General features: G+C 32.3%; 1 protein-coding gene across 5 annotated transcripts in view; it reads left to right on the top strand.

The window, feature by feature from the left end:
* Nucleotides 1–351: 351 nt before the first annotated feature.
* The window catches only part of LOC129804003 (glutamate-gated chloride channel), a 186,039-nt gene continuing 162,970 nt past the window's right edge, over nucleotides 352–23,420 (top strand). For all 5 annotated transcript variants that reach the window (XM_055850945.1, XM_055850944.1, XM_055850946.1 and 2 more), the window contains exon 1: nucleotides 352–1,506. The gene's annotated coding sequence lies outside the window, so the exon portion shown is untranslated. The remainder of the gene's footprint in view (nucleotides 1,507–23,420) is intronic.

The raw sequence follows: 23,420 nt of genomic DNA, 5'->3' as shown, positions 1-23,420 counted from the left end.
TCTTCACACAATTTTTCACAGTGTACAGGGGAAGATAGCTTTCTATTTGAAGTTATTCTTAACGTCTATTTCCTGAGCTTTAGGCATTTCAGCATTTTGAGCGGACCCTAAAAGCTCGGGATGGTGTCTTGGACATCATTATAAGAAACCTTCCAACAGCCCTGAAGGTCGTACAGTAAGTGCATCTCAATGCTGATGAGCTTTTGTGCACAGTTCGAGGCGGCATTCAAATAAGGAAAAGCTCGCAGTGCTAATTGAGACATTTCTACGCCGCATATGGCTCATCTCTTGTGGCATGACAAACAAGTGAACATTCCAAGATTGATTGCCATTTGGAATAATTGTGGATAGAGGAGGTGGGGGCAAGTTAGCCAAAGCATGTGTCCGGCGTTTTGTCATGAGGAAAAGTGCGGTCGGAAAAGCTCACAAAAATCAGGGGAAATGAGCCACGCATGCGTTGGAGATGGGGAAAAGTGTCGCTTTTTCTTCGTGCTGTTGCCTTCCCAAATGCACCGCTCGTAGCTTTTCAGTTCGTTGCGGATTTTCAAATGGATCACATTTAAACCGTACAACCATCATTCATACATTAACAAAAAAAATCAATCCGTTAAAGATTCTTTTTTTTTTAATTCTTTTAAACTCTATATCCCAAGTGTTTCGGGAGAATTTTCAGCAAAGACAATTTAGACGGCGGTTTTTCGATTTTTATGTTTTCAATTTAAAATATCCCAAAAATAGTCTCAAAAGTTTAACTAGTTTTTTTCTTTTTAGAAATCTTTTTTTTTGTGTGTTGCGACAAAAGCGCTCCTTTGTGTGTGTTTTTAGTTTTGTGTCACGGGAACAGCAGAGTAAGAGCCGCGAGGGAAAAATATCGTAAATATTTCACGTACATAAATAGCCAGGGAGTAAGGTGAGGCAAAAGAAAAGTCATCGAGAGGAGGAGTGACCAAAAAAAAAAATTTTTTTTTTCGGGGGTGGCAATTGGGCAAAAGCAGCAAAAGTACAGCAAAAGAACTGAACATCGATTTTGTTTCGAGCGGCTTAATTTTATTTTAGACCCCGAATGTGAGGTAATTAATTATGCGATGAAAACGATAAAAGTTCGTTTCTTCTCACTCACATTCACTTTCTGACGAATATTCACATGAAAAGTCACTTTTTTCGTGTGAGCTCACACACATTTTTCTGAAGCAGAAAAGAACCTTCGAAAATAAATCCTCGGCCACTAAAGCTGCTCAAACATCATAAAAAGGAGATTTTAACCAAATAAGAAAAATAAGAAATTGAAAAAAATAAACTCATAGTGTCAGTGAAACTGCAAAGGACTCTCACAGTTGCAAAAGATTGGCAAAAGTTGCTCGAGGAAAGAAACAGGATCCTTTATGTGCTGTTGAAACAAAGGACGTCCTCCAAGAAGGGACTCCCTTAGTGTATTTTTTCCTGGTGGATCTGATTGTGACATGTGATTAAAATATCATCAGAAAAAAAAGCACAACATATTTTCAGGTAAGTTGACTAAAATAGATAGCCCTTTGTTCGCCACAAATTGACCCCAATCAACAGTAAAATCACTAGTGGCCCATTTAAAATGTTGGGGGATTATTTGGGATTTTGTGGCGAATGGCAGAACGGTAGTTAACCCCCTCCCCACATCCCTGTCCAATACAACCAAAAAAAACACCAAATTACATAAAATATATTTTCAAGCGGTGAAAAATTATTTTCTTTGCAGAAATTTAGCTTTTTTTGTTTGTTGAAACTTTCGATCCAACATGAAAGTGCAATATTTGCCTAACTTATTTTGAATATGGGAGTATGTGGTAAATTCTATTTGCCTAATTAAACATAAATTTGCATATATACGGTATCAGATTAGCAAGACTTTTCCAGCGATAAAATCATATAAAAGGGTCAATTGAACCAGGCGCCTCCACCGCGAAAGCTTGTTGAATACAATTTGGGTGAAATTTTGTAAATTCACCGTACCAATTAATCCAAACATTTTCCAATGCATATAACAATTTATATTAAACACCAAAAATTATGTTATGAGATCTACCCTAAGCTTTTACATGTTAAAATCTCCTATTACTCTAATTTTCATGCATATTGTGAAGTGATATGGATTGAAAACTTTTTATTGGAAGATTTCATAACAGTTTTGATCTATTTACGTAAGAAGCAAAAATGCAATTGTGACGTGAATAAAATGCATATTCTATGCGCTCATAGTAAGAATTTGATACTTCAATAGTGTCTTGGCTAAAAGGTAAATGGCATGATATTTTCACAAAACGTCGCTGATGTTTGAACTAATAAAACCTAATCAAACTCAATTTAGAATTTGTAAACTGAATTTTCGCAGTGCCTTCGAGACGACCGGTTCCTCGACTCGACCGGTGGTCAATATTTAAATGTTTTAATGGTGAACTTCTATAAAATTGTCACTGATTCGTATTTATTTATGGAATAATTGGCCTATTAATGTTAGATCATATGCCAAATATTTGTGCAAATATAAATGAATTGAATAAATAACTCTACCGGTCGAATTGAGGAACCGGTCGACTTGAAGGCACTTTACCTTAAGATTGAAAAAATCTGTGAAAGTTGGAAGAAATGGGCTACCTTTGAATTGAGGTACCTTTGAAATTGGGCATTTTTCCTCTGTTTTCCAAAGCAATTGAGCTTTAAATAGTATTTTCGAACTAAATTATATCATGATAAGGTCCAGTACCATTTAAACATGAACGAAAAAAGCGCAATTTCAAAGGTGTCCCACTTTCTCCTGCTCATGATGGGAATTATAATGCCACTCTTAGAAAAGTTTAGACGTGATTACTAATGAAAATTAGTTGTTCGGGCGATTATTATCAAATCTATTTAAAATAGTTCTTATATTCTTAAAACATTATACACATAATAAATTTATTAGTAGTGAGAATATAAGACAATATTTACGTGGATAAGTTGCGGCAATTATTTCATAATGCTTTCATACAATTATATTTGCTTGTGTTAATTAAATGAAATCATTATCCCAACTAATATTGGTCACTAATTCCTTATAGTTCTCACAACCAATGTAAATAGATGGGCCTATATTTTCATAAAGTTATGACTACTTTTCCAATAGTAAAGAGTGGTTTTTATTTTAGTAATGCGTTGAAGCTCTTTCGAATTTTAAGCAACTAATAAGAAATATGCATCACAATGAATGCTATATAGTAACCACAACTAATATGATATAGTTATTACAGCCAATAAGATGGGTATCAACCCCATTTATTTAGTAATTGGAACTAATATGTTATAGTACCCATTACTATTTTGATTTAGTTGTGATAACTAAATGAAAAGGATACTTTAACTAACTGTGGTCAACTATATCATTTAGTTACCCAAACTAAATATATAGTTGGGTCTATAATTACTATATTTTATAGTTCTAATAACTGCATATGAGCTTGTACGAACTAAATTTTTCTAAGAGTGGGAACAAGAAAATGAATATGAGCATAATTATCTCACAAAAAGGTAAAAACTGACACACGAGGCCCTTCGAAATTCGAAAAGGAAATACTTTAGCCACCACGCGGATGAAAAGCGAAGTAAAAATACCTTTTCTTTGGCTTTCGAAACCGATCATCGAATTTTTAAACTTCAGCTCTGAAAGAATTCTTTCTGTTTGTGCAAAACGTCGTTGAAGTTCGAAGTATTTAAACACTATTACGAATATTAAATTTAATTTTTCGAACAAGGTTGGAAAACTTTATAAAATATCACACTAAGAAGTTGTTAAAAGAATTACTCAGAGATTATAAAAGCTTTTCGAATAATTTAGAATTTTTATGTGGTTCATTCTCAATAACTATTCGACAATGTCATTATCAGCCCTTTAAGGACGAGATACTTTTTACGGACTGAAAATAAACAATAAAAATAAAAGCGATTTATAAAGCTTATGAAATATCGCACATCTAACCTTGTGAAGTCCAACAGAGTCTAATTCGTTGTATTTTCTGCCACTATGGACACGGGTAAAAATAAAAGGGTCAAATTTATCCTTTTTGAAAGGATGGATCATATTTGAACCTTTGAAAGGATCACTAGTGTCTCTTGAAATTTTGTATGCAAAGGAGAATGGTCAAAACTATATGGGCGCTGGTCCCGGAATCGCCACAAACGAGAGTAGGCGCATTTTGTAGGTACTGATATAAGATTGAAAAATTGCCGGAACCCAGGACGATAAACGCTGGGAGTCCTTGTAAAAATGCCTTTATCCTTTCGAAAAATCGCTGTTTTGACAACGAATTACGCAAGAACGGCTAAAGTGATCTTGATGAAATTCGGTATAGGGTCACTGTATGACTTAAAGTTTTTATCCATGCATATCACCCCCTCCCCCCACCCTCCATTCTGATAGCCCCCATACAAAATGGGGACATTTTACCTTATAACTCCTTTCTAAGAGGAGGTAGAAAGCTAAAATTCGACAAGGGAACAAAGCTTGGGGAATACTTTTAAACCATGTACAATATCTCCTTCCTCTGTCCCCCTTTCTGGTAGCCCTCATACAAAATGAGAGCATTTCACCTTATAACTCCTTTCTGAGAAAAGATAGAAAGTTGAAATACAGCATGGGAACAAGGCTTAAAGAAGACTCTTTAACCATAATGACCAAACTCTTCGTCCATCACCCCTTCTGGTAGCTCCCATACAAAATAAGGCTATTTTACCTTATAACTCCTTTCTAAGAGGAGGCAGAAAGTTGTAATTCGACTAGATGTCTAGAAATGCATATAAAATCTAGAAAATTATTGTTCACGTTATTAGTTATTTATTTCTTTTCATTCTTTTATAAACTAACTACTTCTCCTCAGAAAGGAGGTCAAAATGCTCTCATTTTGTATAGGATTACTAGAAGGGGTGGTATAGGAGCGGGTTAACATGCATGGTTGAAAAGTATTCCATAAGTTTTGTTCCGTTGTTGAATATCAGCTTTCTACATCGTCTTAGAAAGGAGTTATAAGGTAAAGTGCCCCCATTTTGTATGAGGGCTACCAAAACGGAGGGTGGAGGGAGAAGGTGGTATACATAAATAAAAAGTTTAAAATATGCAGTGACCCTATACAGAATTTCATCAAGATCAGTTAAGCAGTTCTTGTATAATTCGTAGTCAAAACAACGATTTTTCGGAAGGATAATGGCCTTTTTTACAAGGACTCCCAGCGTTTATCGTCCTGGGTCCCGGCATTTTTCTCAACCTTATATCAATATCTTCAAAATGCGTCTACTCTAATCTTTGTATGAAGATGAACCAGCGCCCATATACTTTTGATCATTCTTCATCATTGTAAAAAATAGTTTTTATGCTCTAGAACTGTTCCTCCATGGTTTAGAACATTGATCCCAGAACAAAAGTTGTTACCTATACTAATGTCTATCCAATGACATAGGTCCCGTTCGTGGCGATTCCGGGACCGGATTTGACCATTCTCCTTTATCACGTTAGATTATGTTTTATCACGAATTTATTACTAATACCATATTTCTCTCATATGAGCGAACACCAAAACTAAAGTGACTTTATCACTGTTTTTGTTCGTTTAATTAAAGGTTAATAAGTGTCAAAACAGGGACAATTTCAAAGGATCCTCAGTGATCCTTTTATTTTTACCAGTTGGATCAATTTAACCCTTTTGTTTTTACCAGTGGACGATAGGAATAGAAATAGCCCAAAAATTTAAATTGATTTTCTGACAATACCAATTAATGATAATATTCGTTCTAAAGAAAATTATAATGTATAGTTATTGTAGTTTCTAGTGCCAAGAAGTTTTTGCTTAAAAAAAATAGAAATATAAAAAAATCAGGGCGCTCATTTGGAATTTCGTCACTTTTGAGCTTAAGTATTTACTATGTAGCAAATAGTGAGAAATTTGCAAAAAAATATCCTGGATCCCTACATCCTTCTACTTTACGATGACGTATTAACATTAGAAAGAAATGACTTCAGGTAGTCAGGAAAAATTATTTTCTCTGTTATTTTCTGCGTGACCCAGTCGTCCTTAGAGGGATAATTAATGAGTGCTTCCCAGAGCTCCTTGTAATAGCGATTTGTTAATACTCGGAAGACTTCGTAATACGGATAGGAAATACTTCAGCCACCACGCAATTGAAACTATAAGTCAGGGTGCATTTCTTTGGTTTTTATGGCTCTAGCACACCTTTTAGACCAGGAAAATTTCATGAAGACGAAATTCGCATCCCTTTCTTTCTCACATGTTTTGTATATGACTATCTCATTTTTTCGCATACCAAATTCGATTGATCGAAATTGAATTTGGTGTGATGTTTAAAACAAGAAGAAGAGTGCAAGAGAATGAGATAGACATATGCAAAGAATATGAGAAAGAAAGGGCTTCGAATTTCGACTTCATGAAATTTTCCTGATCTAAAAGGTGTGCCGGAGACATTAAAACAGGTTTTCTACTGTTTTCTATTTCTTGATAAATAATTGACAAAGGAAAGCTTACGAAGCTATGAACTACGTTTTATTAATTTTTGTTAAAATCGACGACTCAGAATATAAGTCGAACAACTCGACTTTTTATAAAAATCGTTTTATTCGCCTTTTTGGATACTCCTTTATACCTTCTACCTTATCTGCGAATATTATACTTGAAAGTTAATTTTTTTCAAAGGTATAGAGATTTTAAATCTTAAAAATCCTATACACATGTAAAATATAACATATATCCTATATGTAAAATTTGCCTACAGCGAGTCATTCGTTTCTTATTCTGATCGATCGAAATGGTTTTACAGGTCTTTTTCATCATTTTCTGCGTATTCTGATCATTTAAAATTATATATTAACCAATATTATTTTTTACTGACTAAGATGATTGAGTCATGAAATATGTTTAACAAAATTCCAGCAATTATTATTTCAAATTTTTAAGAACATCTGAAACCCATATTTTTAAATTAAGCTTTAATATCCGGTTGATATTTGTCTACCTTTATACAATTTTTTTACAATTTTATTAAGTAAAAGATCAGCAAAAACCTTCGTATACTTTTTTTTATTTTTTTTTATTTTGTTACGAATTTTAATTTGTTTGTCTTCATTTCTACTGTCTTTTTATTGTTACTGCTTTTAATATAGCGTCCCGAATGACATGCGCCCCTTATGCAGCTGCCATTTGGCATTTTCTGTTCTGAATGAAACCTGAGAAGTTTATAGGACTTTTAAATTTTTCTTTGTTATTTTCCCCCTATCTCTATGTTTATCCTAATTAAATAAGATACGAGAATTTTACCAAAATATCATTACTTTTCAGCAGGGACACTGTTAGAGAATCTAACTTCAACAATGAATGGGAAGTATATGTTCTTTTCTCTTGATAGCGATCTTTAAATTTTTCTCTTGGGAAAACTATGAAATTTTCCGGTAGTATGATGAGTTTAGTGTGAATCTTGAGATTTTCAAGAAAAGTTCCATTTTATGAACGAGAAATAATTAAACTCGAATTTGAACTTTTCATTCTGCTCTTTTACTATCTCATAAAACCGACGATTTGGAGGGCTTTTCCTTTTCCATTCTGTATGGCAAAATATTTAAAAGAATAGTCACTTATGCTGAATTTCGAACACTAAACATTAACAACACAGCATAGAAAGGTGTTTAATTATTTCCCATTTATTTCATTCCATCCATCGACCGAAAATCATTTAATAACTACATCTTATTTCGTATGAAGAAAAGTTCAATTATACCCAGTCCGAAAAACTTTTGTTTTGTAAACATGTCTTTGACATTTCATTGAGAGCGAATGCAATCTGTATCTAGTCATCTCTTTCACTCTCATAAGAAATTTAGAAAAAATGTTTATAAACAAATGTTATTGTGTGTTGGCCGTAATGAATTGTGCATCGAGCATAATGGGCATTATGTCCGACGCACAATATCTTTTGTTTTGCAAAATGTTTTCGACATTTCAGTAGAAGAGAGTGAGATCTAAGTGAAATCATCTCGCTCACTCTCGTAAGCAGATCCAAGAACATATTTACAAAATGACTAGCAAAATGACTGGCACAATGACTTTAGTCTACTAAACATGTTTTTAACATTTCAATGAGAGTGAATGAAACATAGATCTAGTCATCTCGCTCGTTCTCATGGGAAATTTTGAAAACATGTTTACAAACAAAAGTTATTGTGCGCTGGTCATAAACCAGTGCACAATAACTTTTGTTTGTAAATATGTTTTCAAAATTGTCTATGAGACTGAGCATACTCTCACTGAAATATCAAAAACATGTTTACAAAACAAAAGTCATTGTACGTTGGTCCAGCGCACAATAACTTTCGTTTGTAAATATGTTTTTTTTAAATTTCCTATGAGAGTGAGCGAGATAACTAGATCTAGGTCTCACTCACTCTCATAGAAATGTCAAAAACATGTTTACAAAACAAAACTTATTGCGCTTTGAAAATAACTCGATTTTACTAGTATTAGAGAGCTTTATGAAAAATTTCATTGAATTTGGAACTATTTCAAAAACCATTTGAAACTTTTCTTAAACTAACAGAAAAGCAATAAAAATTGAATTTCTTGTTTAACAAAAAACATTTCCAATATTTTATCGATTCTGTACTGATTTGCATAATGTAAAGTTTTCTGGATACTTGAAGATTGCTTTAATTTGTTTTCGAGAAAAAGTTTTTTACTTGTATCCTAAAAATCCCATATACACATCAAGAAAATAGTTTTGTCTGTAAATCAAAATAAACTTAAATAGAAAAAGAGTAAAAATTATAAACATGTCTAAGATGTGGGGTCAAATCAGATGGGAATACATCTACATGTAAGTGTGTTTATATAATAAACGTATATATAGTTGGAACGGTAGGAAGGAACGGAAGAATATATAAGAAAGTTTATATATAACGTTACGGAAATAACAATAGACTCTATCGTGTTTAAAATTAGTTACCTTCTTATTCTTGGGATTTTCTATAAATGTGCAGATAAAATAGTTAATGTCGGCTGTTATTGTAGAACAATTCATCAATAAAATATCCAATAATATGACAATACCGGTCAACCTAATTATTTTAATAAGAAGTTCTGCAAAATAGTTTGTGAAAAACAGTTGGAATTGGTAAAGAATCATAACTAAAATCTCCTCGGTATAATCTTGCAGTAAGATTTTCAAGTCAAATACAATTTAGTAGACAAAATCTATTTAGAAAAAATCAATATTTATCTGAATTGTGTAATCCAAAAATTTTTATTACTTGATTATTATAATCAAGCATTGAAATGCTCCGAAACCAAAAATAATTAAGAGCTGTCAATTTTCCATCGTGATCGAATATGAATTGAACAATTTCAATGCATAATCTTATGTTACCGAAATAGCACAAATTCAAATGGAAATGTCTTTCTTTATTTTGATAAAACCCACAAATATATCGAATTTGAGGGTAAAAATAGCTTCTATCGTAAAAGACGTTCCCAAAATAGATGGGAAAACCCGCATAAGCTTCTCCCGCTGCGAAATTTTGCAATTTTCTCCGTAGAAATGGGGTGCTTTTCAGCATTGTGATCACGTTGCCGGTACCTCCCTGAGCCATTTCTTATGCACTTCACCTACACCAAAAGCTCTCCATCATGGATTTTCCAAAGGAGCGCCATGTGCTAATTGTCGCTGAAGACCATAGGAGAAAGAGAAAAAGCATATAGTCAAGGGATTGGACGAGAAATGATGGTAGATTTTCCATCCAAACCTTCTTAAGCGAGAGAGAGGGAAGGGTCGTGGGAAAATCCTGAAAATGGGAAGTTTGTGATGCAAAGACTCGAGTGGCTTTTTGGGGACGCAGATGTCAGGAAGTGTTCCGGGTAGATTTGTCGGAAATTGCCGCAGGAAGTATCGAGACATTTATGGGGGATGATTGGGGAAAGAGGAAGACCATCAGATTAAATGCCACATCCAGTCAGATAGACTATCTCACGTGGAGAGGAAAAATTCACGTTTTTAGATTCGCACAGTGGACAGTTTTTAAATCGGAAAATGACAATCAAAGCCTTTTAGAATTTCTATATAAACTTCAGTTTTATTTAAAATAGGAAGATGGTAAAGAACTGTTTTTGAAAACAAAAACTTTGATAATTTCTGCATAGTTTAGAATAGTTTAATCAACTGATCTAGGGGAAAGTGGGGAACGCTTGAAAGTGGGCACCTTTGAAATTGAGAGTTTTTATCTATTTTTAAATAAAATTGAGTCTTATCTTGATGTAATTTAGGTACAAAAACAGATTGAGAAGCTGAATTACATTATGATATGGCTCAGTTCAATTTAAACATAAGAGAAAAATCCCAATTTCAAATGTTCCCCACTTCCCCCTATGTAATAATGAACAAAAAAAAATGTTTACATAAATTAACCCGCTTTCTAACCAAAAGTTTAATTTGCGAAAAATTAAGAAATTAGGATACAGCATCAATTTTTAATTAAAAATGTTGTTCTTTATAAATGTTGACACAATAAGCATAGGGGAAACTGGGGCACCACCAAACACGGGGTAGCACCAAACACTAATTTTTATATTTAAACTACTTGGACTATTTCGACCATTTCTTCAGTGGACAAGCATCCCTATAATGCCTAAAAAATTCTATAAGTCTTGTCCTCTGAAGTCGAATATCCTATTAAAAAATTGCAGTGTTTGGTGCTACCCCGTGTTTGGTGGTGCCCCAGTTTCCCCTATACTCTTTAATACCTTTGTTTCTTTAATACCTAGGGGATTCTGGGGCTAAGAGTGACAAGTTGAAAAAATTAATATCGGAAATTCTATATCTTTCACAATAAAATAAATATAATAAAATATAATATAATAAAAAAATAAAATATAATAAAATTAAATAAAATAAAATATAAAATAAAAAATAAAATAAATATTTACCTAAAAAATCGAATACCGAAACTAAACACATTATGGTGGTACCCCAATGAAATTTAAACAGGGCCTAATTACAATTAACAAATCCATATTTTACTTTACATATTATCTTGTAACTCTTTTTTTAATATTTAACCATTTTCAGTTTTTGAAATCCTCATCAATCTGAAGCAAGTCCAATCAGTCATGAACCGGTAATTAATAAACGAAACTCACTCAGTTGTGGTCAGTTTTACGATATATTACTATCTCTTAAGTGATTTATCAGTTTAAATCTGTTGTGTACCAATAAACTTTAAAAATGGTAAAGTAGAAAAAGTTTTCTAAAATACTTCAAATCGTGATTACATGACTTTTTCTTAAGAGTAGGACCGTTAAAAAATTTATAATCTTAAATAAATGATGCGAAACTACTTTTGGGGTATATAACATCATCGCTTTGTCAACCTTTTTCACCCAAAATCCGTCAAGTCAAATTATCAAAACTGTAACGTTAAACTGATTACTTTAGACAAGGGCCCAGAAAACAATCCTGAAACTACCAAATGCATCAAAATAAAATATTTTTACCAGAATAAGGATAAGATATTTCATCTTTCCCGATTTGTTCCTATCGCTTTGAAAAGAGTGGGATAGGTTGAATTAAAACCTGAAAACTGTACTTGTTTAATCACTGCATTAAAATTATCTACTTCTTAAGGTTTGTAATTTGAATTCTGCAACTTTTTTAGCTGAATTTTTAACTTCAAGATAGAAAAACTTTCCAGGATATTTCTTATTATTTATATAAACATATAATTGAAAAATATAAACATTTTTTCTTTGAGTAATTTTAAAAATATTCTTAAAAAGTTACTTTAAAAAAATAATTCATAAATAATTAAAAATTACTTTGTTTTTTTTATTTTATTTCTTCGTTATTTTAAAACTGTTATTGTACAAATTTATTTTGCTAAATTTATTAAACTTAAAAATATGTATTCTTCTTAGTATTTGAGAATTAAAAAATTTAAAGTGAAAAATTTGTGTTTATTCAATAAACATTTAAATCTCTTTTAAGATTCCAAGTTAGAAATAAAATATAAATAAATTTTAAAGACGGTTTTAGAAGTATTTTAGTATTTTAGATTTTTTAGTTTCTAAGCTCTATACAATGTCTCGGGCCTTTTTGTACCGATTCTAAGGATTACAAATTATAAAAGAGAAAGAAAATTACACTAAAATAGTTCTTTCTGTTGGATGGTATTTACATTGAGATTATTAATTAGACAAATAGGGTCAAGAGCGGCTTCACTTTTTTAATATATCAAAGTTCGAATGTAATTTTAGCAATTTTAGGTTTTAATTATTTGCATATTGGACTAAAACTCTCTTAATTATCGTATAGAGCTTAAAATGGAACGAATCTACATCACTAGATCTAAAACCATATTGAAATTCCCATCAACTCACATTGATCCGAATCAGTTCCAATAAAAGATGATTTTTCTACTCAAAAATTGTCTCTTCTTTTGTATGACAAATTTTTGACAGTTTATCATTCAGATGAAATCGTTTTCTTTATCTCTGATAAATTAAGTTTAACCCATTCCTTACCATGGTATTATACATCATACGCAAATTGAGTGATTTTAGATGATTTATTCCAGGGAAATTAATATTCGAATTTATGTCGGGAATGGATTTTTAGTTACTTTAGTCCTTCAATTACTTGGAAAAAATAGCCCGACAGAGATGGGAATAGATTTTGTTGTTCTTTTCTCGCTTCGCGTGAAGTCATGCAAAAATTTTGCTCAAAATGGCGGACGGAAAATTCGACATCCCGTCGAATTTGTTAAAATTGGCCTTCGTCCTCTTTCTTGATTTGAATTCTAATTGCCAATGTGTTTTCTTGGATAGTTACTCTATCTAAATCAATAGAATTTGTTATGAATTAATGTACAGAATTTAAATTCAGTGACCGTTAAGACGCGTGTTTGAGGGCGGCTCCCCGCGCCACCATAATGGATAAACTTTTTTCTTTTCAAAAAATTCATCTATTAATCTGTAGGAAACTAATCCCACTTTACGAACATTCTATCTCAAGTATTTCTGGTACATTGACTTAATGGGTTAAGTATTATTATTATTATTGAGGTTGTATAGGCGCGCGACGACATCGGCCATATGCGCCCGCGAGTATTATTAAAAATATTAAAATGTTCAGTAAATATTTAAAAATCGTCATATAAAAAATTAAATTTTGCGAGTAAAAAAAATATTTTGATCATTATTTCATTTAAATTTTAACTAAATTTAAAAATATTTTTATAATTCATAAATGCTTTTAAGGAAGTGGGGTGCCTTTGAATAGTGGCAACTTTGAAACTTTTTCTCCGATTTTTAAGTAGAATTGACTCTTATCATACAATTTAGCTTCACAATTAATTTGCGAAGCTAAATTATATCATGGTAAGGTCCAGTTTCATTTAAAAATACAGTAGAACCCCGCTATAGATCATCGCTCTATAGTCCACAATTTATCGACTGTTGATTTCAAAACACTGATTTTAAATTAGGTTATGTTTTTTAGTACGCGACATAAAATGTTATCATAATTATTTTAATATTTTTGGTAAACTTAATTAGTAGTTGTGATAATTGTGATCCATAATGAAGAGAGCGAGGACAAGTACCACAATCGCAAAGAAAGTGGAAGGCGTCGAGCAATTTCAATACTAAAAGTCGTTGATAATTTTAAAAAATGATATGGACTAGTGCGACCCAAGTGTCAAATCTGGAACCAAATATGGCCTATAGCGAGGTTCTACTGTAGGGGTAAAACCCTTTATTTTAAGGCTGTTCCAATTCAAATGTGATCAATTTCCCCCTAAATTTCTCACTGTTATTCAGTATCATATTATCAAATTGGAATTCAAAATATTCCTATGGCCTTTACACACTAGCGACATTTATGTCCATATTGTAGAGTTCTTTTTCCTACACAAGCGTAGGGAATTTACTTCAACATGAGCATGAATTGTTCTAGCGTGGCTATAAGAAAGTTTTAAATTCCAATTAGAAATGATGCCTGAAAAGGGACCTCCTCCCCGTTTCTGTAAATATTCCTGGAAATTATTAAAGTTGTCCGCTATCTTTGGCTATACCTCTGGTAATAGCTATGGTAATCTGCATCCACTTTAAGTCATGCTCATAGTATTAAGCTATATTATGAATAGTTTAAATTTAAATATTGCCAGACATTACCATAGTTATTAAAATGCAAAATACTTTATTAATAGTACTAAATTTTAAAACTTCTCAGTAATTCCTTGAGACAAAACAATAAAATTGGAGCTTAGAAATAAAAATTGAATGAATTTCTAGGAATTTATCAATATTCTGTATCTTTCTTAAATTTTCTCGATGTGTCTCAAGGGTATGCGAAATGCAAATACTAAAAGAATCAATGTATGAACTTTTGCAAATCTCATGAGGGAATTTGACCTACATTGCTGTGCCCAAAATGCAAGAAAACCACATCAAAATGCAAGAATGAAATTCAAAACAACTTGGCCATTTGACAAATCACATTCAGCCCAAGCAACTCTTGAGACTCCCCTCAGACTTGCAGAATTTACGGGCATGTTCTCGATTTCCTCGTGGGGCACCGTGGCAGTGAAAGAGTTGTTCGCGATGGGCCAGTGATACATTAAAAGAAAATAAATACGAAGTCAGGCAACATTAAACTTGAGAGAATTGCGTCATTTTGTATGATGGGACAAAAATAAATTAAGCCGCCAAGAGAGAGAAAAAGGGTGTGAGTGAGTATTTGAGAATGCCCAGTGTTGATGTGTGTCTGGTCGGGGAGTCATTGAGGGAATTGCCTGACTCTGCTCATTTCTGTGTGTCTCAAAACCTGGGTCAAGATGACGATGACTTTGAAACCACATTCCGCAGAACAGGTGGAACTTGGAGGATTTTTCGCGTTTCCTTGGAGGCAGAATGGAAGGCACACGGTCGACCATTTCAAAAACCTTCGTCCTCCAAATGTTGTGACATACTTTTTTGCCTTTTTTGGGAGCCCACTTTTAGCAACAACTTTGCCCCAGAATTTTTGCAAACACGCGCTTTCTGCATAATTTTCTTTACTTGATTTGGGGTTAAATTCTCATTCCACGTTCTTGAAAAAAAATCTAATACTCAGTGTCACCTGAGAAATTTCGAAAACTTCTCATAAAATTAAGTTTTGAAAACTAAAATTCAAGGATATTAAGCAAGGAAGAGTGTCAAAAATACACTCAAATGCTCATGGTAGAAGTACGTCACTGATAATGCGGCTATTCACAAGGCAAGACTTGTAATCAACTGGTTTCAAGAAAAAGAATTGGAAGTTTTGGATTGGCCAGCCATTTCACCGGATCTAAATCCAATAGAAAATCTGTGGGGCATCCTTTCCAGAGAAGTTTACGCAGGAGGGAAGCAATATGGGACAGTGGAAGAGCTTAAGAATGCCATCAGATGTGCCTGGGAGCGAATTGAGCTAAAAACTCTTCAAAAATTGGTGTTAAGTATGCCAAAAAGACTTATTTCTGTTATCAAGAACAAGGGATTAAATACAAAATATTGAAATTATTCTCATTGATCTGGTTTTTTCATTTTTATTTAAAAAATTGGCATCGTCCCTAATTTGAATTTCGCTTTAAATCACTTAAAAATTTCATATTTTGGCTGGCGTACACTCACGAACGCAAGTGCACGTGGGTCACTACCATAAAAAGTATTGTTGGATAGGCCTATATTATACAAAAAAATATTAGGTTGATCCGACTTACACACCACCCACATATAGGTCCGTCCCAATTTGAATTTCGCCCACTGTATGTCTGTTATAATTATATTATAACCCCATGGTTATAATATGAAAGAGACACAGTTTTAGGAAAAAATGTTTCCCATTCCATTTCATTAAGGGGAATATACACCAGGTGCCTCCATTTAGCTTAAAATCTTTTTATTAGGCATGTCCTAAGTGAATGAAAGGTTAACTAAGGTAAAGTACCCTCACTCGACCGGGTTCCTCGATTCGACCGGGGTGTGGGTTAATTTTTGAATGTTTTATGGTCAATTTCGTCAATTTCTATAAATTTGTCACTGGTTCGTATTATTCATGGAATAACTAATTGACCTATTAATGTTAGATCATACGCAAAGTACTATAGCAAATATAAATAAATTGAATAAATAAATCTACCGGTCGAGACGAGGAACCGGTCGAGCGAGGGCACTTTACCTTAATACAAAATAAAGAATATTTAGGTGCAAAACTAAATTTAAAATGATAAAACAAATTGTTCGTAAGTCGTCTATTTTTTTTCATAAGTAAATGTTTTTATTTAACGTGATTGTACGTAGAAAGATTGAAAAATATTAGTAAATGAATTAATAAAATTGATCATTCACAATAAGAAAGGAATAAAATAATTCGCTGTAGGCATATTTTACAGGAGAGCGATTTGAAACTGCGATTTTACATGCAGAGTATAGGATTTTTGAGTTTTAAAATCTCTTATATTTTGAAAATAATTAACTTTCAAGTATAATATTCACAGAGAAGGTAGAGGGTATAAAGAAGTATCCAAAAAGCGAATAAAACGATTTTTGTAAAAAATCGAGTTGTTCGACTTATATTCTGACAAGTCGAAATAATGTAATAAATTCTTACTAAAAATTGCAGAATATTTATGCTATTTATATTCACTCTATTAGACAAAAATTTATTTTATTAATATTTTATCTGCTTTGGAGAACGATTTTCATTCTGCAATAAAAATTTCCATTGTATTTTTTATTGCATAAACTTTGAATGGGAAATCACTATTGATTTTCATTTCAGATTTGTTTGATTTATATCAGACAATTATATTTCGACAAGACTCCAAAGAAACTATATTTTAGTAAACAAGAAATATATTCCGGTCAATTTGGACATAGTAGATTCGGAGTATATTGAGATGAAGTTGTGATTGATGGGAATAGGACCCACTGATAGAAAAGTCTCGATCTCAGACATAATATACAAAAATTTCATCAAAATCGCTCCATAAACACCGAAATTATGGTTCGGTTAGACCTTTTAGATTTATAGAGGAGACTGGGGCAAAATTTGTCAAAACGAAATTTTCAATATTCCTATGTATTTTCTAAAATAAAAGAGACTGAGGCTTGAAATTTTTATTATAGACAGCCTTCATGAACCTTCTCAAAAATACAAAATTTTAAGAGATTCGAGGAAGAATTATGTAAAATAAAAAATAATGAAATTTTGAGCCCTATTTTTGGAATATTTGGCTTACAGAAAAAATCAATATTGATTATCTCAATTTAAGCACATTTCTCGTTAAGATAGAAATTATCTTTGACAAAGTTGTAGAGGATTAAATTTCCTATAAAAATATGTCTATTTGATATTTTTAATGTTTGCGAGAGCAAAAAGTCACAAATTATCCGAAGACTGACTAATTTTGCCCCAGCAATTTTGAGAATCTTCACAAAATCGATTTTTAGAAAATGATTCGAAAATCACATTTCTTTCGAGATAGAGGAAAATAGTCTTCTGCAGTGTTGTAGAGCAGTAAATTTCCTATAAGAATATGCCCATTATAAAACGTTTAAGTTTTCTCAGAGCTCGTGAAAGAATTAAATATGCGTTTTGACAAGTTTTGCCCCAGTCTCCCTAGTTCATGTCAGGGAACATCGTTGGCGGAGTACGACAAATCGTTGGAAACGTCTCGACCCCAGCTACAACATACTAAAATTTTAAGAAAGTTCACAGTTTTCGAAATATTCAACATCGAATTTTCGCAAATCGATTTTTCGATTAATCGGATCTTCTATTAAATTGTGTGAAATTGAGGTGTTCCGAGAGTTGTAGCATTTAATGAGAGCTATTCAAATCAACAAAGTTGTTCAAATTCTGATAATAATTTGTACTGGAGATATGCCCATGATAAAATGAGATTTTTACCATTAAACCTACCGAATGTTTTTGCTCGTTTTTCGGTCAAATAACAAACCGCGGTAGGGTAGGATACTCAACAAATTTGTCTCGGAAAAGAGCAAAAAATTAAATTTAAACACTGAAAAATATATTACATGCATATTTTAAGAAATTCATAAAGTTTGATAGCGACATTGTACCGTTTAAATATGTATTACTTTGAAACCGGTCAATTTGACCGGGTTTTGGTAGGTTTAGTGTTAAACCCTTATAGTTTTAAATCGAAAGCTTTTAAGCTCAGCATACTAAAATTTGAGCCCGATCCACGCCATAGGAGCTAAGTCTTTGAGAAAACAAAATTTGGTGGTGGACCAAAATTGCAAAAGGGATGGGGGGTGAATCTGACATCACCAATTTCTATCCACCCATCGATACATTTAATCTTTGCCGGAAACCGCTTAACGATATCTCTTTCTGTTCTCTCCGTTTATATTTGATTTATCTTTGTTACGGTGTCTTCTTGCCAAATTTTGTTACCTTTCCTCTACAAAATGGCAAAATAGCATTTATAAATTAAACTAAAATCGTTTTAATGTTTAACTGACTGTTATAAGGATCTTTGTATCCAATATACATTACCTTTTGTGTTGTAAATATCTTTTTGAAATGAGTTGAGATTGCTACATATACATTTCATTCAGTTTAATTGGTATTTTTTGTATTTGTATTTATTTTTGCCAACATGTGTCATTACAATAGTCCTCTATAGGGTAGAGTAAGCCCTTTTCGCCACCTTAAGGTTTTGTACCCTTGTAATTCTTACAATTTTTGTCGAAATAAAAAGAAATTTTCTGTACAAGTGCTTTGAAGCATTGTCTCTCTAATGAACCAGGAGACTTTCCGGGAATTTTTGGGCATCTAGTTGAAAAAATACATTTCCTGCAACAATGCATGTTTCAGTACTTTTCGCCACTTTGTAAACACTTTTTCGCCACTGTGTAAGCACTTTTTCGCCACTTGTTTTTAATTGATTTTTAAGAAACAGCAGCTTTCGAAAACCAGCAAAAGTACATTGCACAGTACTTGTCTTATTTAACACCGATATTAGATAATTATTAGAGGATTTCGAATAATTTTTTGCACATTTTTTGTTTGCGACAAAAATCAATTGACAATTACGTCTGTTTCAACTAAATTCCGCGAGGTGCGCCACTTGTAAAATGCTTGGAAAAATGAGTGGCGAAAAGTACTTACACAACCGAAAAAAGTAAGCCCTATTTCACCACATCCGTATTTCTTTATTTTTTTGGAAAACTTTTATAAATAATGATATTAGAGCGAAGCTTAGTTAATAACAAAGTGACTTTCAGTGAAAAAATATCAAATACTGTACTGCAAAAACATAAAATATTGCAAGACAATTTGTCTGAGCGTTGACAAGTTTATTAAGAACTCCATATTTTTTTGGTGACTGTTCACCTTGTCGACAATTTCTTCAATTAACTTGCAAATAATCTAGTCGGTGGAGCACCAGTTATGGTTTTCTGATCCGTTGGATTAGATGTTACGAAGTAATAGTCATTTCGTAGTTCCATGAGCTCATAATTCCCTGATAAAGTGATTTTATTTGTAGGTGGCGAAAAAGTGCTTACTGGCGAAAAAGTACTGACTCTACCCTACCACGCGTTCGTCGCCGACTTACCGTTTTTGTGCGTTGAACATTAACTTCTTGAGAAGATGAAAATGTTAGGACGAACTTATCAAAAATGTCACGTTTCATTCACTAAAAAACAATTAAAATTTTAAAGAGAAAGAGTTTAATTTTAGTTTATTATAATATTGTTTCGTAATAACAAGAAAACAGTATGATACTTACAATTTTGACAATTAAGCATTTTAATAAAGAGAAGAACATTCAAAACCAAAGAAGATTATAGAAAAGTTTTTAATAATGCTTAAAAAAACAAACTGAATTTAATAAATATTGATATAGGTATATTAAGACTAGAGTTTACTGTTTTCATGAGATATGTTTTAATGACCGTACGATTTTTTATAGTAAAAGTGATTCAAATAAAATTTTAAATACCAACTTGTATTTTTAAATGGAATTAAAATTTGTACGCAGGTCTCATTAATGAATTTGTACATCTTATGATTTAAGACAAAATTTAAATTTTTTTTGAGCGATTATGAGTTTTTCTTTGGGTAAAATAAATAAATATTTTCCTCAATTAACGTACGAATTTCCAAACTAAACATTTGTTTAACGATTAGGGTTGAGGGAATACTTGTTCGGGAGCAAACACTTTATTTGCAATTTCGCCAAAATATTAAAATTTATTTAATATATCTAATAATAATATAATATTGCAAGTAATATAATGCTTTTCATTAATCTATATTTTCCTATATGGATAGGTGTTCAAATATATTATCCCAAATGATACAAGATAGGAAATCAATAGGTCACGATACGATTTCTTAAAGTGCTATGCCAATTGGTGTTCCTTTTACTCTAATTAACAAAAAAAGATTTTACGCAAGGAAAATTAAAACTCAAAGATCCGATTTTTAGCCAATTAAAAACATGAAAAAATAGAATAATTTAGATTTGAATTTTCATTTCCTAGTCGTGCGCACTTGTTCTAAAACTAATTAGTGACTTTTCAATATACAAATTTATTATAGATTTTTACATTCCGAACACATACTCAATTGTAGCTTCTTTATAAAATAATTTCAATTTAAATTAAGAAATTCTTCGAGAAAACTTGAAGAATTATGTGAATAACAGAATTTGTTGTGGCACGTGATTTAAATATCAAAATTTATTTTTAGTATTCAATATAGATACCAATAAGTCGAATTGTCTTGTTGAAATTGATCAAATAATGGTAACAAAGTGATTTTCTAGTCGTATGTTCACGTCATTAAAATACTATACTGAAAGGTTTTGCCATGAAAATTTGTCTTGATAATTTTCCAATTGTTCAATTTATCAGCTAAACATTAGAAAAACAGCCAAGGTTGTGAGCAAATAGAAAAGTCTTGTGGAATGTGAAATATTTCCAGAGCAATTGACCATAGTCTCTGTTATTTCCAGAAAATTCATTACTAGAATTTTTGTATTATATACATTATGAACATTTTCATTTTGCTTTTCACCCCCCAAAGAAAAAAAGGCTCAAGAGAATCATGTTAATCAGAGTTTCTCGGATATTTTGTTGGTGAATGAATGTTTGTACGTGGTTTGTTTCTTATGTAGTATTTAGGCCTTCAAATCCCTTTAAGGCCCGAAAATAGGAAGGAGTATCTGGAGAAAGGGGGGGTGGAATATATGGCCATGTAAAAGTAGAAGGTACGAGAAATAAAACACAAGAATTCAGTGACAACAATCAAAATTGATAGGGAGGATTTGAGGGTGGGAAGGGGGTAGATATTGGGACAAAGAGTCAACATATTTTTGTTGCTAAATAAAACAGAAGAGAGAATATACCTTTGGCTGAGGGGGTAAATCCAATTGTGTACGGGGGGTTTCGTTTTTCCAACCACAATTGCTATCAAAGACCAGGGAGAGATGGAATATAATCCACCCCAAAAAGCTTGTCGAAATTTTCTTCAAACTGAACCAAAAGAGCAAAAAGCTCATCGTTATTGTTCACTTTACTCTTCTACCTTTTTATTTGCTTGTAGTCTGTCCTCAAATTGCGACAATTTTCTCACCGTACAATGGTCAGAGATGAAAGGTGTCACCTCGAAATTGTCTTCTTCCTCTTTTGCTGTCGCATGTTTTTTTTTTGGCGACAAGTTTAGAGGTGGAACTGAAATCCAATTCATCTAACTTCCTGGCAAAAAGCTTCTTATTTTTCTCTCTTTCCACTGAAAACATGTAATCCGATTGAATGGAATTGAAAATTCAGCATTTTCCAACAGCTTTTTCTCCAACAAAAATCTGAAAGACAGAAAATGCCAAGCCAAAAAGTTAAAGAACTAAAACAAAAGATAGCAATTAATTTTGGCAAAAACTCACGTGAGGATCATTTTTCCGCACCAATCTCAATCGATATACGTGAAAATTTCTCAATAAATCCCAAAACAGACATGACACAAAGAAAACCACAAAATTGACCCCATTTCTCTTCAACATACCATACTTCACCCACAAACTGATCCACCTTCTTTTTCCCCCACCTTCAGTTGCAGAACAAAATGACTACCAAACATGACAAAGTGAAATTAAATATGAGCTTTCGATTTTATGGTTCATCGCAGAGGAGACCTTCTCCATAAACCTCTTTCACTATAGAAAATTTATCAGTTGCACCAAAAATTCCAGAGCTCCTGCAAAAAGGATTTAAAAAAATACCGAGTTTTTAACCACAGTTAAACTTCTATGTGCGATGTCGAAGTCATTGAAATGCATTTGCCAAAACTTTTCAAGTAGGACTTCTTGATAAATATTTATATGTTTTTTTTCCTATGGTCAAACAGGAAACTTTCTGTGTAAAACATCATCAGAAGTCAAGAATATTTTATAGATAATTGCATGAAAGAAGAGCAGCTGAAAGTTTTGTGAAAGCTCAATGAACAATCATAAGATTTTTCTCACAATCATTTCAATTTCATTTAACAAACTTTCTTGTGAGTAACTTGATAGACAGTTAGAGGCTCTATTGGCAGTTAGAGACCCGAGATACCCAAGCGGGAAGTAGTATTTTTTTAGAAAATTTACTTTATTATGACTAATTATGACATTGTCACTCGTCAAAGAATAAAAAGAAAATAGGGGAGACTGGGGCAAAAAGTCACAAAACGGATATTTTATTTTTTTACAAGCTACCCTAGTGTCCCAGAAATTTCTAATTAGTGCAGTTTTATAGGAAATTTACTGCTCTACAACTTTGCAAAAATCATTTTCCTCTATTTTATAAGGAAATACATTTATCGAGCTATTTTCTAAAAGGTAATTAAAAAAAAAATAGCTAGGTGACATATTCTCACAAGAAGTTTATTCCTCTACACTTTTTAAAACACAGTTTTCTATATCTGAACGATAAAAACGCTTTTCAAGCTATTTTAGAAAAAAACACACCAGATACTGCTAATCGTTTGACCAATGCAAACAAAAAGCGACGAGACGCGGAAATGACATTTCTTCTCGCCGTGAGACATCAAAAATTGTTTCGGTCTTTATTACTTTTTGCTCCATACCTTTTGTTACTTTTTACCCCAAGTGGTCATTTTTAATAAAAGAATTTCTGGAGAAAAAAATCTTTGCAAAATCCTAAAATAGATAGTGGTTTCATATTCAAAGGATCCAAATCATTTAGGAAATATTTACCAGTGCATCAATTTTGGAAAATAAGTAGGTCAAAATTGATTATCTGTTGTAAGGAAAACATTTCAAAAATAGGGCTAAAAATGTCAATATTTTTTTTTATTTTCTGAATTCCTTGTTCGAA

This window comes from Phlebotomus papatasi, chromosome 2, assembly GCF_024763615.1.
Source record: "Phlebotomus papatasi isolate M1 chromosome 2, Ppap_2.1, whole genome shotgun sequence".
Classification (NCBI taxonomy): Eukaryota; Metazoa; Arthropoda; class Insecta; order Diptera; family Psychodidae; genus Phlebotomus; species Phlebotomus papatasi.
This window is presented reverse-complemented; position numbering and strand designations above follow the sequence as displayed.